This window comes from Siniperca chuatsi, linkage group LG8 (genome assembly GCF_020085105.1).
Source record: "Siniperca chuatsi isolate FFG_IHB_CAS linkage group LG8, ASM2008510v1, whole genome shotgun sequence".
In the NCBI taxonomy this organism is placed as follows: domain Eukaryota; kingdom Metazoa; phylum Chordata; class Actinopteri; order Centrarchiformes; family Sinipercidae; genus Siniperca; species Siniperca chuatsi.
In genome coordinates, this window is record NC_058049.1 from 24440753 (window position 1) to 24455925 (window position 15173).

The window sequence follows — 15173 nt, forward strand, 5'->3', positions numbered from 1 at the left end:
AATCAAGCGTTGAATGCTGGGAAGCGGCGCGACCAAAAACGCCCCTTTAGACACATACCATAAGTCTTGTTTTTTAACGTTTGCTAACTTCCAATTAGGGTTAGGTACAACACCATAAAACGTAGTGTGGGATTATATTAGGCAATCCCAGATGAGACAAGCTAATACTAGCGCATTAGTTTGTGCAAGTATCAATGGGCCTACTCCTGCCAATATTAGACAACCAATACTAGTTTTGTTATAGCCTGATATGTGATAGCAAACTTTACAATATTGTGATGTGAGCAGAGTGTCAGCTATCATTAGCTATCGTTAACCGTTGTTATGTCCCAACTGGTTTTCAAAATAACTGGTTCCCATATGCGTGCATGCGTTGTGTTCACCTAACAGCAGCAGTTTTGCTCTGCCTTTGTCACCAGATTTGTCACACATTCACAAACATATTGCTGGCAATTTTCAAGTCACATCTCATATCGACTGCAGCAAATATGATTGTATAAGTGAGCACTAAATCACAGCCACCTACAAAAAAAGAAATTTAAGAAAATATAATTTTTGCAAGATCGCATTGAGCTGGATTCACTAGAGCAAAGGTCTATGTCCCAAACCACCTGCCTGGCACTGCGAGCCACTCGAGCTTTCAGGAATGTCCACTTCCGTCACATATTGGTAAATCAGCATCCAGGTAACATTTTGTTTTGGGTTTACTTAAAACAACTGGTTACCTTGGGCTCATCTTAGAAAATACCTGAACATTTCTATTGCCATGCTTCTCATATGTATAATGTCCACATTTCTAAATTATGTTCAGACTATAGCCAGGATCAAGCAATTAAGTAATCGCCAACATCTGGCATAGGAGAGTGAGTATGAAAGGAGAATGTGGCAGGTGATGGGACTTTTGCTCAGTAGCAAATACTAAGTAGCTAGCAAACAATCTAACAATCAAAATGTAGCAGGTACAGGAAGCAGCGATGGACCTTCGGAAAGGAAGGACATTTTTGACTTAAAGCTGAAAAACATCTACCCTCCAAAAATCAGCATTACGTTCTTAAACGAAAGGCGAGAGTCACCAATTAATAAGTAAGGCAAACCACACAACAGCACTGTATCCATTGTTTTATTGAATTTTGTCATTTCAGATATTTATGCAATGTAATCCCTAGATGGGGAACTTCATTACCACTGCCATAGAAAGCACGATGAGCAGCAGCATCATCTTGTGAAGGTAGATCGTACTCCACACCAAGCAAAGAACATCTTTCTGGAGTTTCATGCCAGTGCTATCGGGGCTCACTGTGGAGTAGACAAGACAATGCATGTAATCCTTCAACGGTATTACTGGACAAAAGACATCACAAATTGGGTGAGTGCATTACTGCTCTATATTTCAGTGGAGCTTATGGAAATATTTACTTATTTCATATCTGAGTGTTCTGAATTGTTTTACTTTGTTAGATTGCCCAGTGGGATGACTGTTAATAAAAGAGGGCCTCTATTAGGAGAAAACTCAGTATAAACCCATAGAAGTCAATGATCTCATTAAATGGAACATGTTCTAAACAGTCATTGTCCATACTGACATTAACAAGGAACAGTGCTGCCATGCAGTGCTATTGAGCGCTAAGTGACACTAGCAGCAGTTTAACACTTATCTCTGCTTTAATGAGACGTTTTCCTAAATAAAGAAAACTCAAACATTTGCCTTTGGCGTCCAATGATATTCAGTTCATGATACCTGTAGTTTAATCAGCTTCTCGCTACATAGCTACAGCTATTACATTTTGCAGCTTTGGTCAGAAATGCTGCAGCATCAATCACCCACCAATTCTAATCAATGAACCCCCCCCCCAAGTCACAGTGCAATCACCTTTGTCTTTGCCAGGGTATGGCAACTACAGGTTTAGGTGAAAGGTCAAGGACAAGCCTCTGATTGGCAGTGGTGGGATCCAACCCATACCTCCTGAGAGACTGCAGTCTTAATCCTGCACTTTAGATCACTCGGCCACGCTACCAAAAAGGGATTGGTCTTTAACTGCTGTGGTCACAGTTCTGGAAAATGTGACAATGTGGACTTGCAAAAAAGAGGATGTAATTGGCAAACTCTCTTCCGAGGTAGATCTACTGGGAAGCAATGCGCCAAAGTGGAAGTCTTTCTATCTGAGAGCTTACCTTGTCATTGTAGGCTAAATGCTTTTATTCTAAAAAGAGTGATGGAGAAGGACAGTGTAAGTGAGGAAGCCATCACATTCCAGTAGAAAGAACACACAGTTGAGACACTATATTACAGTTTTGAATGACATTGATTCGGAAGAGTTTTTCCAGTAATCTGCCGTAATCCCGATATTGTGGCCACTTATTCGAAGTAGTGGAGCTAAAGATGGCAGTGGTGGGATTCGAACCCACGCCTCCATAGAGACTGGAGCCTTAATCCAGCGCCTTAGACCACTCGGCCACACTACCTCTGTCGCGTGTTCGGACCAGTGTTTTTTCCAGAAGAAAAGACACAAAACGATCAGGTTCTAAACAGTCATTGTTCATACCGACATCAACAAGGAACAGTGCTGCCATCCAGCGCTATTGAGCGCTAAGTGACACTAGCCGCAGTTTCACACTTGTCTCTGCTTTGACGAGAAGTATTCCTAAATCATGAAATGTCAAACATTCTCATTTGGCCACCACTTATATCCAGATAAGGATCACCATAACATTTTGCTGCTCAGTTTTTAGTCAGATATGCTGCAGCATCAATCACCCACCAATTCTAATCAATGAACCCCCCCCCCCAAGTCACAGTGCAATCACCTTTGTCTTTGCCAGGGTATGGCAACTACAGGTTTAGGTGAAAGGTCAAGGACAAGCCTCTGATTGGCAGTGGTGGGATCCAACCCATACCTCCTGAGAGACTGCAGTCTTAATCCTGCACTTTAGATCACTCGGCCACGCTACCAAAAAGGGATTGGTCTTTAACTGCTGTGGTCACAGTTCTGGAAAATGTGACAATGTGGACTTGCAAAAAAGAGGACAAGATTGGCAAACACTCTTCCTAGGTAGATCTACTGGGAAGCAATGCGCCAAAGTGGAAGTCTTTCTATCTCAGAGATTACTTTGTCATTGTAGGATTAATACTTTTATTCTAGAAAGAGTGATGGAGAAGCACAGTGTAAGTCAGGAATTCGTCACGTTCCAGTAGAAAGAACACACAGTTGAGACACTATGTGGGACCCTTTTTCAGTCTTGAAGGACATTGATTCGAATGAGGTTTTCCAGTAATCTGCCGTAATCCCGACCTCAAATTCGCAGTACATGGACATAAAGATGGCAGTGGTGGGATTTGAACCCACGCCTCCATAGAGACTGGAGCCTAAATCCAGCGCCTTAGACCACTCGGCCACACTACCTCCTTTTCCAAGGGGTCGTTTGATTGGACCATTGTGTTATCCAGAAGAAAAGACACCAAACCATCAGGTTCTAAACAGTCATTGTTCATACCGACATCAACGAGGAACAGTGCTGCCATCCAGCGCTATTGCGTGCTAAGTGACACTAGCAGCAGTTTCACACTTGCCTCTGCTTTGAAGAGAAGTATTCCTAAATCATGAAATGTCAAACATTCTCATTTGGCCACCACTTATATCCAGATAAGGATCACCATAACATTTTGCTGCTCAGTTTTTAGTCAGATATGCTGCAGCATCAATCACCCACCAATTCTAATCAATGAACCCCAAGTCACAGTGCAATCACCTTTGTCTTTGCCAGGGTATGGCAGCTACAGGTTTAGGTAAAAGGTCAAGGACAAGCCTCTGATTGGCAGCGGTGGGAACCAACCCATACCTCCTGAGAGACTGCAGTCTTAATCCTGCACTTTAGATCACTCGGCCACGCTACCAAAAAGGGGTTGGTCTTTAACTGCTGTACTCACAGTTGTGTAAAATGTGGCAATGTGGACTTGCAAAAAAGAGGACAAGATTGGCAAACACTCTTCCTAGGTAGATCTACTGGGAAGCAATGCGCCAAAGTGGAAGTCTTTCTATCTCAGAGATTACTTTGTCATTGTAGGATTAATACTTTTATTCTAGAAAGAGTGATGGAGAAGCACAGTGTAAATCAGGAATTCGTCACGTTCCAGTAGAAAGAACACACAGTTGAGACACTATGTGGGACCCTTTTTCAGTCTTGAAGGACATTGATTCGAATGAGGTTTTCCAGTAATCTGCCGTAATCCCGACATTCTGACCTCAAATTCGCAGTACATGGACATAAAGATGGCAGTGGTGGGATTTGAACCCACGCCTCCATAGAGACTGGAGCCTAAATCCAGCGCCTTAGACCACTCGGCCACACTACCTCGGTCGTATGATTGGACCATTGTGTTATCCAGAAGAAAAGACACCAAACCATCAGGTTCTAAACAGTCATTGTTCATACCGACATCAACGAGGAACAGTGCTGCCATCCAGCGCTATTGCGTGCTAAGTGACACTAGCAGCAGTTTCACACTTGCCTCTGCTTTGAAGAGAAGTATTCCTAAATCATGAAATGTCAAACATTCTCATTTGGCCACCACTTATATCCAGATAAGGATCACCATAACATTTTGCTGCTCAGTTTTTAGTCAGACATGCTGCAGCATCAATCACCCACCAATTCTAATCAATGAACCCCCATTTCCATTTCTCAATGGAAATAAAAATGGGGACAAAAGATCAATTTTAATATGAACATCCCCAGGGACCTTTAGCAGACCAGGTACTGTCATGGCAAAGGTGAAGTTGTGACCTTAAAATAGATATAAATACAACCAAAGGTGAATACAAATTCTCTCTTTAAACAATACAAGAACCACCCCCTTTTTTATAACCCCACAACCCCCGCAAATTGTCACAGGACCACGTCCCTCTTGTCCCACTGTCCCTCACTCTATAGTATATAACTTATTCATTGGGAATATGATAACAATAACTAAACTGCTATGGTCACTCTAAGCTATTAGACACAGAGTAATCGTTTGGTGCTATCCTTACAGCCACAGTCATTACACAGAATGGATAAGGAGAGAAAATAATTTCTTCATTTGATTCGCTGTTACCCATTAACACAATTAGGAGTGTGAGCACTTCTGTGTGTGTGTGTGTGTGTGTGTGTGTGTAGCCCACAGCAGTGTGTGCAGCATCTGGAACTCTCCTCTTACTTCTTCTGTGTGTATGTGTCTGTGAGCCTGCACATCCTAGAATATTAGTAATGCATTTCAAGTTCATATGAATGAATGATTCAAATGTTTTAGACCACATTAATACTGAATTACCCAGCAGATCCAAACACACTGATCTAAGAACACTGAGGCCTATTATTGACCCATGTAAAAGCTGATTTAAAACGTTTTATTTAAATTTAAAAAGGTGTGGGCTGTGAAACCAAAACAATGAGCTAAAAGACACTAAAACATTCCATAGAACTCCATAGTTCATACAAAAGTATTGATTAGTGCAGCTTTAAAACTGAGTATTCAATTCATTTCACCTTATTTCACCAGGGTAGTCCACACAGATGATATTGAAACACATACTCACTTTATTGGGTACAGCTGTACACCTGCTCATTAATGCAAATATCTAATCACCCAATCATGTGGCAGCCACAGTAATTGAAGTAACCAGGTGTTACAACAGTGTGCTGCAGAAGAGCATCTCTGAACGCACAACACATGGAACCTTGAGGTGGATGGGCTACAGCAGCAGAGGACCACACTGTTCAGGCTAGTGATGGTGGTGTAATGAATATTTTCTTGGCACACATTAGACCCCTTAATACCAATTGAGCATGGTTTAAATAAAACATCTGATTATTGTTGCTGACCATGTGCATCCCTTTATGGCCACAGTCTACCCAGCTACTAATGGCTTCTTCCAGAAGGATGACGCACCATGACACAAAGTACACGTCATCTCAAGCTGATTCCACCAACATGACAATGAGTTCAGTGTTCTCCTATGGTCACCGATCTCAGTCCAATAGAGCACCTTTGGGATGTGGTGGAACGGGAGATTCAGCCGACAAAGCAGAATCTCAAAGGAATGTTTCCAGCACATGGTTGAATCCATGCCACGAAGATTTCAGGCTGTTCTGGGGCCATAGGGGAATCCTACCCAGTATTCGAAAGGTTTACCAAATAAAGTGACCACTGAGTGTATAAAACAGTAGTAACCGTCTGCACAATCGATCAAGTGTTCTGGTGTTCAGTTTACATTTGAAAGCCTGTGGAATAGTTTGTTCCCTTGTAGACATGTCTTAATTGATTGCAGATAGTAGCACCATAATACTGATAGCTGCTTGTGAATTAAAGTATAGCATTTTTGGCCGAAGGGATCTCCAGGAGATGTGGATCCCACAAGGCCAAAATATGGCACTAAACTATACAATAAAATAAACACTAAAAACCTTTTGCTGTGTAATATAGTAGGATGAAAACCCACACTTGCATTGTACTTCTAACATGAAAATGCATTAGTGTTTAAATGGTTTACCTTGTTTACATTGTATTCATACAGTTTTTATTCCATCCGTGTAATGGTATTCAAACACTGAACAAAAGGAAGGGAACAGTCTTTTAATGTGTATTGATTTGCCACACAACACGTATGAGCTCAAGGATGGATTTGGTTTTAATGTAGCTGGACTATCATGCAAGGAATACTGACATTATGTGTATTAGCAAATGGATGTCTTGTAACCGATATCTGCACCAAAGATGCTCTCTGTTCAAATGCTTTCAGGATGGTCTCATGTCAGTAAGACAACAACATGCACAAATGTTGCCCATCAGCAATGTCTTGTCCAAAACCGTTGCACATCACTGCCTTCAAAAAGAGAAGCAACACTGTGCCTGTAGCACAGCCTGGCCCAAAGCTTTCCACCAATGGGTCATGTTAGTTTAAGGGACGGTGGTGTGTGTGTGTGTGTGTGTGTGTGTGTGTGTGTGTCCTTGTGTGTGTTTGTATGTTGTCTCCTGTCTTTCTGTCAGAGGGGCTGTGAGGAGTTGAGACAGAACACACATCTTTCTCTTTCTCCCTCATCTGATCTCATCTGGTCTTGCTCTCTTTTCGGTGTCTTACACACACACACACACACACACACACACACACACACACACACACTCCTCAACTCAGGTGTGATTAAGCATTCAGGGGTGCTGCCACAATCGCACCGGTGGGTTGATGAACGTCACTGTGTGTGTGTGTGTGTTTGTGCATGTTTGTCTGTGCAAGTGTGTGTGTGTGTGTGTGTGTGTGTGTGTGTGTGTGTGTGTGTGTGGGGGGGGTGGGGACAGAGAGTAAGGGGATATGACAGCTCTGTGTCAGGAGCCTGTGCCTCTAAGGCCAGATTTATTTTATTCAGAAGCATGTTAGCTGACTGGTTTGTAGCCTGCAGTCTGAATCAATATGAGACAAGATGTGCACGCACACACACACACACGTACACACACACACATAAAATAGAAAAGCCCAATATATTATATTGATGACTCTCATTTCCTCACAGTGAATGGATTGTACAATACAGCTTACAATGGGCTACAGCTTGTAAACTAATCTATTTATATTTATGTACAGCATGTGGGTGTATGCATCTGTGCCCATTTTGTACACTCTTGTGTGTGTGGGTTAGTGTGTGTACCTCATTGTTTTTCTTTGTACAGGACACCAGTGCCAAAGGAGAGGTGTGTTTTCCTTTGTTATTCTGCCGGTGCATCCTCAGAATAAGTGTGTGTCTTAACTGAAAAAACAAAAGGAGTGAGAAAAAGACAAAGAATTACACGGCCACGCACGAAGCAAAGTTGTTTTTTTATTCCATGTTTTCATGTGTACTGAGTTCATTCCATTATTCAAATGCGCCATATTTTATAAAACCTTAATGAACTTTGGATCTGCCCATTAAAGTTAAAGACTTTTTTTCCTCAGCCGTACAAGAAGCTCTGACTCTTTACAAATGTATGCAGAAGTAACACTGCAGAGCATTTGATCATTTCATGCTGGTAAGTATCTTTTCTTGTCATGCGGGATGCTGAGGTTTGATTCCCTGATGGAGTACAGATCATTGTTTTTATGCAATTTCCCCACAGGGATCATTAAAGTTTCATCTCCCCTCACGTCACATACCTACAGTAAAATTCCGATGGTAAAACACATTCAGGACTGCAGCTCTACTGTGACAGTTTCAGGCTCTCCTGTGAGCAGGTCTTGACAGGGGGAGTCATCAAAGGTATATTTTTGGGTTGACAGCCAGCTGGTGAGGTTTGAGCTTGTCCTTCCATGTCTTCTCATTCTCTAAGAAAAGTGAAACACATTGAGTAGTTACAGAGCATTTCCCCCTAATGTCACAGCGAGGACACTACACTTATTTTATGCTTGTGTCGCTACCAGCAGAGAGGGTCATACATAGAGGTTACTGCTTGTGTACATTTGACCAATTAAACTTTATTTTTGCATGGCTGCCACCTGAGGTAACGACAGCTCAAGTCTGTGTGAGCCCTTGGTTTCTAGATACTTCTAAACTAAACCTTTGGGTAAAACCACAGTCATTCATTGCAACTGCAAAGAAGAGGCTATAGAGCTAAAAACAACAAAAAGAATTGAAACAGGACCCATTGAAGATACCACAACAAAACAAAGTGAAGATACGGTTTATGCACATATACAAGGGATAAAAATTACATTGTGAAGAAAATCCCACAAACAATGCCTTTAAGGCGATACATAATGCATGAAGAAAATAATCCTTGAAGAAAATAATCCAACAAATGCAAAACATTTTTCTGAAGTTTAAATAAGCTTTGAGTGAAACACAATAGCATTTTCGTTAAAGAGACATAAGATAAAAGATGGAACAGAAAGAGTATGGGACACAAAATGTTCCTTCTAAGTTAATAAGAGAAGTTGCATATTAGGGAAAGCTTTTCACTATTCCATTCATTAAACTAAAACGTAACTTTTTCCTAATCTTCTCATGATATGTGCAGTTTAGGAAGAAGTTCAGCAGCGTCTCCAGCTCTCCTTCGGAGTGTGCCCTCCCTAAGCAGCCAGCTCTGCTTGTGTCGGCCTGTTTCTACAGCCAGGCTCGCTTATTGTCAAGGATTTCTCCGTTTAGAGTCACTTGTGGCTGGCAGCTAATCTGCCATAATGTGTTACCGAATTAGGGCCAAATATTTTTCCAGTTTTGTAACTTTTTTCAAATATATTTGTTTAACTGTGTTATAGTTTGTTTGGGTCAGAATTGTCTGATGTATCAGTTGAATATTGGGTGTGTTAGTACCATGCGTTTTAGCAGGTGCTAATTCAAGACTTACAATGTCGACAAATGCTTATACTTACTTATACTTATACTTATATGGTCTATACGTCTTTTCTCCTTTTCTTTTCTCCTTACTCTGTAATGCTCAGAGGCTTTAATCAGAATCATAAATACTTTATTGATCCCTGAGGGGAAACTCTTTTGCTACAGCAGCTCACTGTCACGTCAGTGCACACAGGAATAGAAATACTAGGTAAAAAAAACATTATACACTATAATACAGGTCAGAAAATAAATTAAGTACCAAGTGGGAATAAGTATAAAATAAAATAAGTGTGAAATACAAAGTGGGTTTACGGGTTGATGATAATAATATGGTATAAAGTAATAGTGCATGAACTGCCAAGTTAAGTGTAGCTTATATATAATGAGACGGAGGATATTGCACAGCAGTAATAGAGGTATGAATAAATATCAATATCAATAAATAGGGAATTTAAGTATATTGCCCAGGAGTATTAACACAGGATATTGCACAATTATGTCAAGTATTGCATAGATGTAATGATCAATGTCCAGTTTAGTGACTTAGGGTCATACAGACTGACACTTAGAGGGAGGAGTTAAAGAGTTTGATGGCCACAGGCAGGAATGACTTCCTGTGGAGCTCTGTGGTACTTTTTGGGGGGATGAGTCTTCCGCTGAAGGTGCTCCTTTGCTTGACCAGCACATCATGGAGTGGGTGGGAGACACTGTCCAAGATGGCATGAAGTTTGGCCAGCATCCTCCTCTCTGACACCACCGCCAGAGAGTCCAGCTCCACCCCCACAATGTCACTGGCCTTACGGATCAGTTTGTTGAGCCTGTGAGCGTCCGCCTGTTAGCGTGTGCATATTTATGGATCCTGCTGATTTGTTGGCTTTCCTTTGCTTCTTGTGTGATTTGCCTATATGGGCCTGTATGTATTCAATGCATCTCTGTATATCCTTATTCGTTATCTTAAACTTCATTAAAAAAAATGGTAATTTTTCTAATTAGCCAATCACTTTTTTCAGATGACATATAAATAGCTTGTGCTGACAGATCATAACAGGCTTGATAGAGCTGCAGAACTATCTTAATGATGATTGACAGATAAAAAGATAGACACTTCAACACCATACAAGGTGCCTCTGCAAGTATTTGAATGTGTGGAGTGGAGGCGAAGAACTACACAGTTTGAAGTACTATAGTTGTTTTGTAAGTGAAGATTGTAGAAGAATTTGGGACATGCTTCACATTAAATCCCTGAGTGGACTAAAAATGATGTTACATCCACTACATGTCACTAGTGGGTGATTTCTTGAAATACTGTATAACAAGCTGGACATGTTTAGTTGAGCCTAAATTTTGCACAGTGTGGCTTCAGTATGTCAGATAACGTTTTGTAGTTTCCACCACACTCAAATCCCATCAATAAGTCTTCACAGTTTTGGTATTTGAGTTAGAAAGTGTAAAAATAGCTTTGTCTTGTCAGTGTTGTTTACTGACAAGCGGATTATCATCTTCTTTAAATCATCTCCTGAAAATAGAGGTAAATTCAAATTTTAGTGCATTGAAAAATATTTCAAAAGTAGCTCCACCTGAGAATTTGAATAAGTAGCATTTCAAGACTGTAAAAAAGTCAGTCCAAATAATCCACGAAAGACTTTAATGAATGTAAAATGAATTACAACTTTCAGTCTTTCAGACTTATAATAAGATGTAATGTTGTTGTTGTCTTTAAGCTTCAAATGGATTTATATGATCCTTTATCTCATGTTATCATATCCCATGTCCTAATGTTATGTCATTTTGTGTCCACAGGTTTGATGCTGAAACTTGACCACCAATACACATTTTTAGCTATGTTAGCAGCATTGGATGGCAATGTCGGTCTGTCGGTCCACTTTGGTCCAGACTGAAATATCTCAACAACTTTTGGATTGATTGCGATGACATTTCGAACAGACATTCATGGTTCCCAGAGGATGAATTCTAATGACTTTGATGATCCCCTGACTTTTACTCGAATGAGTTTGGCATTTTTGTTTTTTATTGAAATAAACTCAACAAGCATGTTAGTATGTTGACATTAGCATACAGACTCACAGAGCTGCAAGCATGGCTATAGACTCTGACTACTACTTCTTTACTAAATAATGCATCTATTAAATCAGACTATTTAACTCATCATGTTCATCTTTCATCAGGGAATAAGGCCATAAGTGTAAGCCTCATAATACTCTATTTATATACTGCACTTACTGAAGCATGTATGTAAATGCCTTACCATCCCTGATAGCAAAGAAAGACTGGGCCAGATCTGAACCGAATCCATCATAACATCTGGCCCGGAGAAGGCAAACAGATCTGGGCCGTTCTGCATTTTGAGGCCGGCCCAGATCTGTTTGTCTCTGTAACGGAATGGGTCCATATTGCAGATCCATACCTAACACGGCCACCTGCTGGCACAGATCCGTTATGAGTTGGTCTTTTCATCAGACCCAAATGCATTACAAATTCACCAGACATTTCCTTTTTTTTTTTTTTCTTATTGTAAAAAAGCACATTCTTGCATGATATTGGTTTGTATGTAGAAGCACAAAATTATTATTTGCTCATTTAGAACAGGACAAACTGTAAGTAAAAGGAAAAAGGATTCCCATCAGTCATGCTTGAAAGGCACATTTTATTTTTCTTTGGAACAAGATAAAAACCATGGAAACATGGCAGCCAGACAGCTCCATCAGTAAATGAACAGAGTGATTGAAAGCTTTACGTCTGGTGGATTTATTTGGTTTCTCATCTTACAATATGACACATGAAAACATAAAATATTGACAATTCTGACAACTCATAAAGTTATGAGGTTATGAGACAACATGTTTTGGGAAGAGCTGTTGCATGTAAAACAATATACATTTAGTTGAAGGGTAGTTTATGTTCAGTGAAAACTGAACTGAAATTTGGCACAGCCTCCGTATCTGCGCTTGCAATCTAAATGTAATCACAGGGGGGAGAAGTCGAACATTTGTGAAGTACTGATACCAAAAGAGCTTTTAAATAAAACAACACAACAGAGCACAAAGCTGTCAGGTTCTATCAAGAACTACATGATGCCTAACAAAGACAGGTGGTATTGCTCTCTGGACCTTATCCAAAATGCCTATAAAGCATTTATGAAGATATGTCAATAAGCCTCCTCACCCTGAGTCCTTTTAACCACAGTCAGACTTCACTATTTCATAGAAACATGAAGAGAGCTGAAAGTGATTTGATACCTTTTTTTCAAGAGGTTACATATAATACGTATAATTACCTTTGTTGAAATGTATACATCAACTCCGATTAGTCTTAACACACACATCAATGACTGTTGTATTTGTAATGAAGTGTAACTATAATTATTTTGGCTAACTGTCTTTATAATTTATATTTTTTAAATATTCATAGCCCTGTGTGTATTGTAATATCCGTTTGGTGACAACAGTTGCGCTAGTGCTTTATTCATTCTGACTGAAGATGTTCCTTCGCTCTCAATTTGTTTTCATATAGGCACTAACAGCATGTGACAAACATGAATTTTACATGTATTTTGAGCCTACACTGGTAAAACCTGACCTATTTTTAGTACTTTGAGTAAGTGGGTTCAGAGTGGACCACAAAGCTTGTTTTCAATAATGAGTGATAATAATGAGCCCCAATAATAACCCTAATCCTGTCTATGTGGTGGTATAATAGTTTGGGACTCCATGATTTTCTAAATTGTTCTAAAGAAAATGTTATTTTTGTGATACCGATTCTGAACAGGAAATTGGCTTTGGGCTTGTTAAACTCAACAGGAAGGTGAAAGTGCAGCATCAGCAGCAGAACTGTACCCCTGGAGTTGGCAGGGATTCAGTGATTACAATTATTTACACTTACACTTTACAATAAGGCCCCAAAAGCAGTTATTAAATAACAAACTATAAACTAACGGCCAATTAATTATAGTCAAGTAAGTGAATTAGGGACAACAATAAAAATAAATGTGTCTGTGGAGAACATAAAGACTTAAAGATCATACTGTTTTTGTTTGTTTATTTGCTACAATGTATGTCTAAGTTCAACCAATAAGTGATTATTTCTGTTTTATTTAAAAAAAAAATAGTTTTAGAGGCATGACAAGGTAAAATTATGTAGCAGCTTTCCAATTTCACACAGCACATAAGTAGTTTATAATGATAATAGCGGCAGATTTACCACTCAAATTCATAGTCATTTTGGGAACAATGGGTCCTTGATTTCAACAGAAGCAGACAAAAGCAGATCTCATTTCTAGCCGGCAGCCGGCGATGTTGCTGGCTGAAACGACGGCTGTCACTAGCTGATTTTTTTCAGCTGCAGATAGCTAGCTAATTAAGCTGACGTTAGCTGCTCCATGCGTCAGTTGAAAACAATCTTTGAGGCTGAAATACAACACAGTGGATGTGCTGGTTGTGAACAGGGCAACTTTGTTTAGCCGTTCAGTGTCTTGCCTAAGGATACTTCGACATGTCAACAGGAGGAGGAGCTGGGGATCCACCCACCAGCCCTGTGATCAGTGGGCGACCCACTCTACCTCCCTAACAGCTCGATGCACAAAACATGTGGGAAATCCAAAGCTCGTCAGGATCTGTCATGCCTAGTTATGGTTGCTAAGCTGTGATTGGATAATTGCTGTTTGGGGGAGGGGTTTAGCGAACAGCTTTTCTTCAAAGGAAAAAAGCAAAGATTTGAGAAAGGTTTGAAAGAGATACAATACTTTTGTGTGGCAAATGTCTGTTTTCATATCCTGTTAATCATCTCATGACCCATCTTTTTAGGTTTTGACCTCCCAAACCGGGAGCCACAGAAACCTAAATGACCAACAGCTATTGTACTTTGATTTAACCGTTCGATTATTGAGGACACAATGTGAGTCGTTCCTCTGTGACTACTCAGGATTTTGTATACTTTATCACAAATTATTGCCATTTACTTGTTTCCTAAATATGATTTCTTAAATGTGTTTTCAGCAATGTCCTGTCCACTAAGCACTGTCCACTTCTACCGCAAAGATTTTCTTAGCCTGCAAGCTTGCTCCTCTGCCCATTAAGAAACTGCCACTGCTACTGTATGTTAGAGGGCCAAGCATATTTCTGTAGACTGCGGGGTCATGAGGGGCTGAACCTTTAACCTTACAGTGACAGGGCTGACACTCTAATCACTATAGGCCTCCATGCTGCCACTGTGCTTTCAGTGTTCATTTATACTGACTCTGTATGTGCATCTGTGTGTGTGTGTGTGTGTGTGTGTGTGTGTGTGTGTGTGTGTTTGTATAAATAAAAGAGTGCTACATAAAACCTAATTTTCCATCTGCCATTTGTTTAAAGATGTGGTACAGAGAAGGAAAGCAGCAGGAGTAATAACTTGTTTGTTTCTGCCACAGTGGGACTCTGAATAGAAAACAACGTGCATACACATCATGAAGATTGCATAAAGCCCCATGCTATGAACAACCGAATACTTGTGCTTTTATTCCATATTGAAATAGCATTATGATTGATGTAGAAATCACTGTTGTAAACTAAAAGTCTATTCTATTTCCACTTTATGGTAGTACATTAATTTGCCCTATAGCATCATCATATTATTAATATATATACAGTATATATGACTCAAATAACATAAATATGTTGATTGCACTAAATTTTCTCACATTCACTAATAAAACAAGGGGAACCCTTCCCACCGTCACTCATATCACAAAATAAATAGAACAATATAAACACAATGTTACTGTGGGGAATATATTTAAAGCACGATGCAGCCTGATCATGTGCGATATATCGGCGCGATAT

At 40.0% G+C, this 15173-nt stretch overlaps 1 long non-coding RNA gene and 3 other non-coding genes across 4 annotated transcripts in view; all 4 read right to left on the reverse strand.

Annotated features, from left to right (window-relative positions):
* Positions 1-1123: 1123 nt before the first annotated feature.
* LOC122880195 overlaps positions 1124-15173 on the reverse strand; it is a 30274-nt gene continuing 16224 nt past the window's right edge. Inside the window, exons 2-4 of the long non-coding RNA XR_006378860.1 lie at positions 8160-8327; positions 7678-7776; positions 1124-1296 (exon numbers count right to left, since the gene is read on the reverse strand). This is a non-coding gene — a long non-coding RNA (uncharacterized LOC122880195). The remainder of the gene's footprint in view (positions 1297-7677; positions 7777-8159; positions 8328-15173) is intronic.
* trnal-aag lies at positions 2382-2463 on the reverse strand. Its single transcript has one exon. It is a non-coding gene; the product is annotated as a tRNA-Leu (tRNA).
* On the reverse strand, positions 3320-3401 carry trnal-uag. The gene has a single exon. It is a non-coding gene; the product is annotated as a tRNA-Leu (tRNA).
* trnal-uag lies at positions 4270-4351 on the reverse strand. The gene has a single exon. It is a non-coding gene; the product is annotated as a tRNA-Leu (tRNA).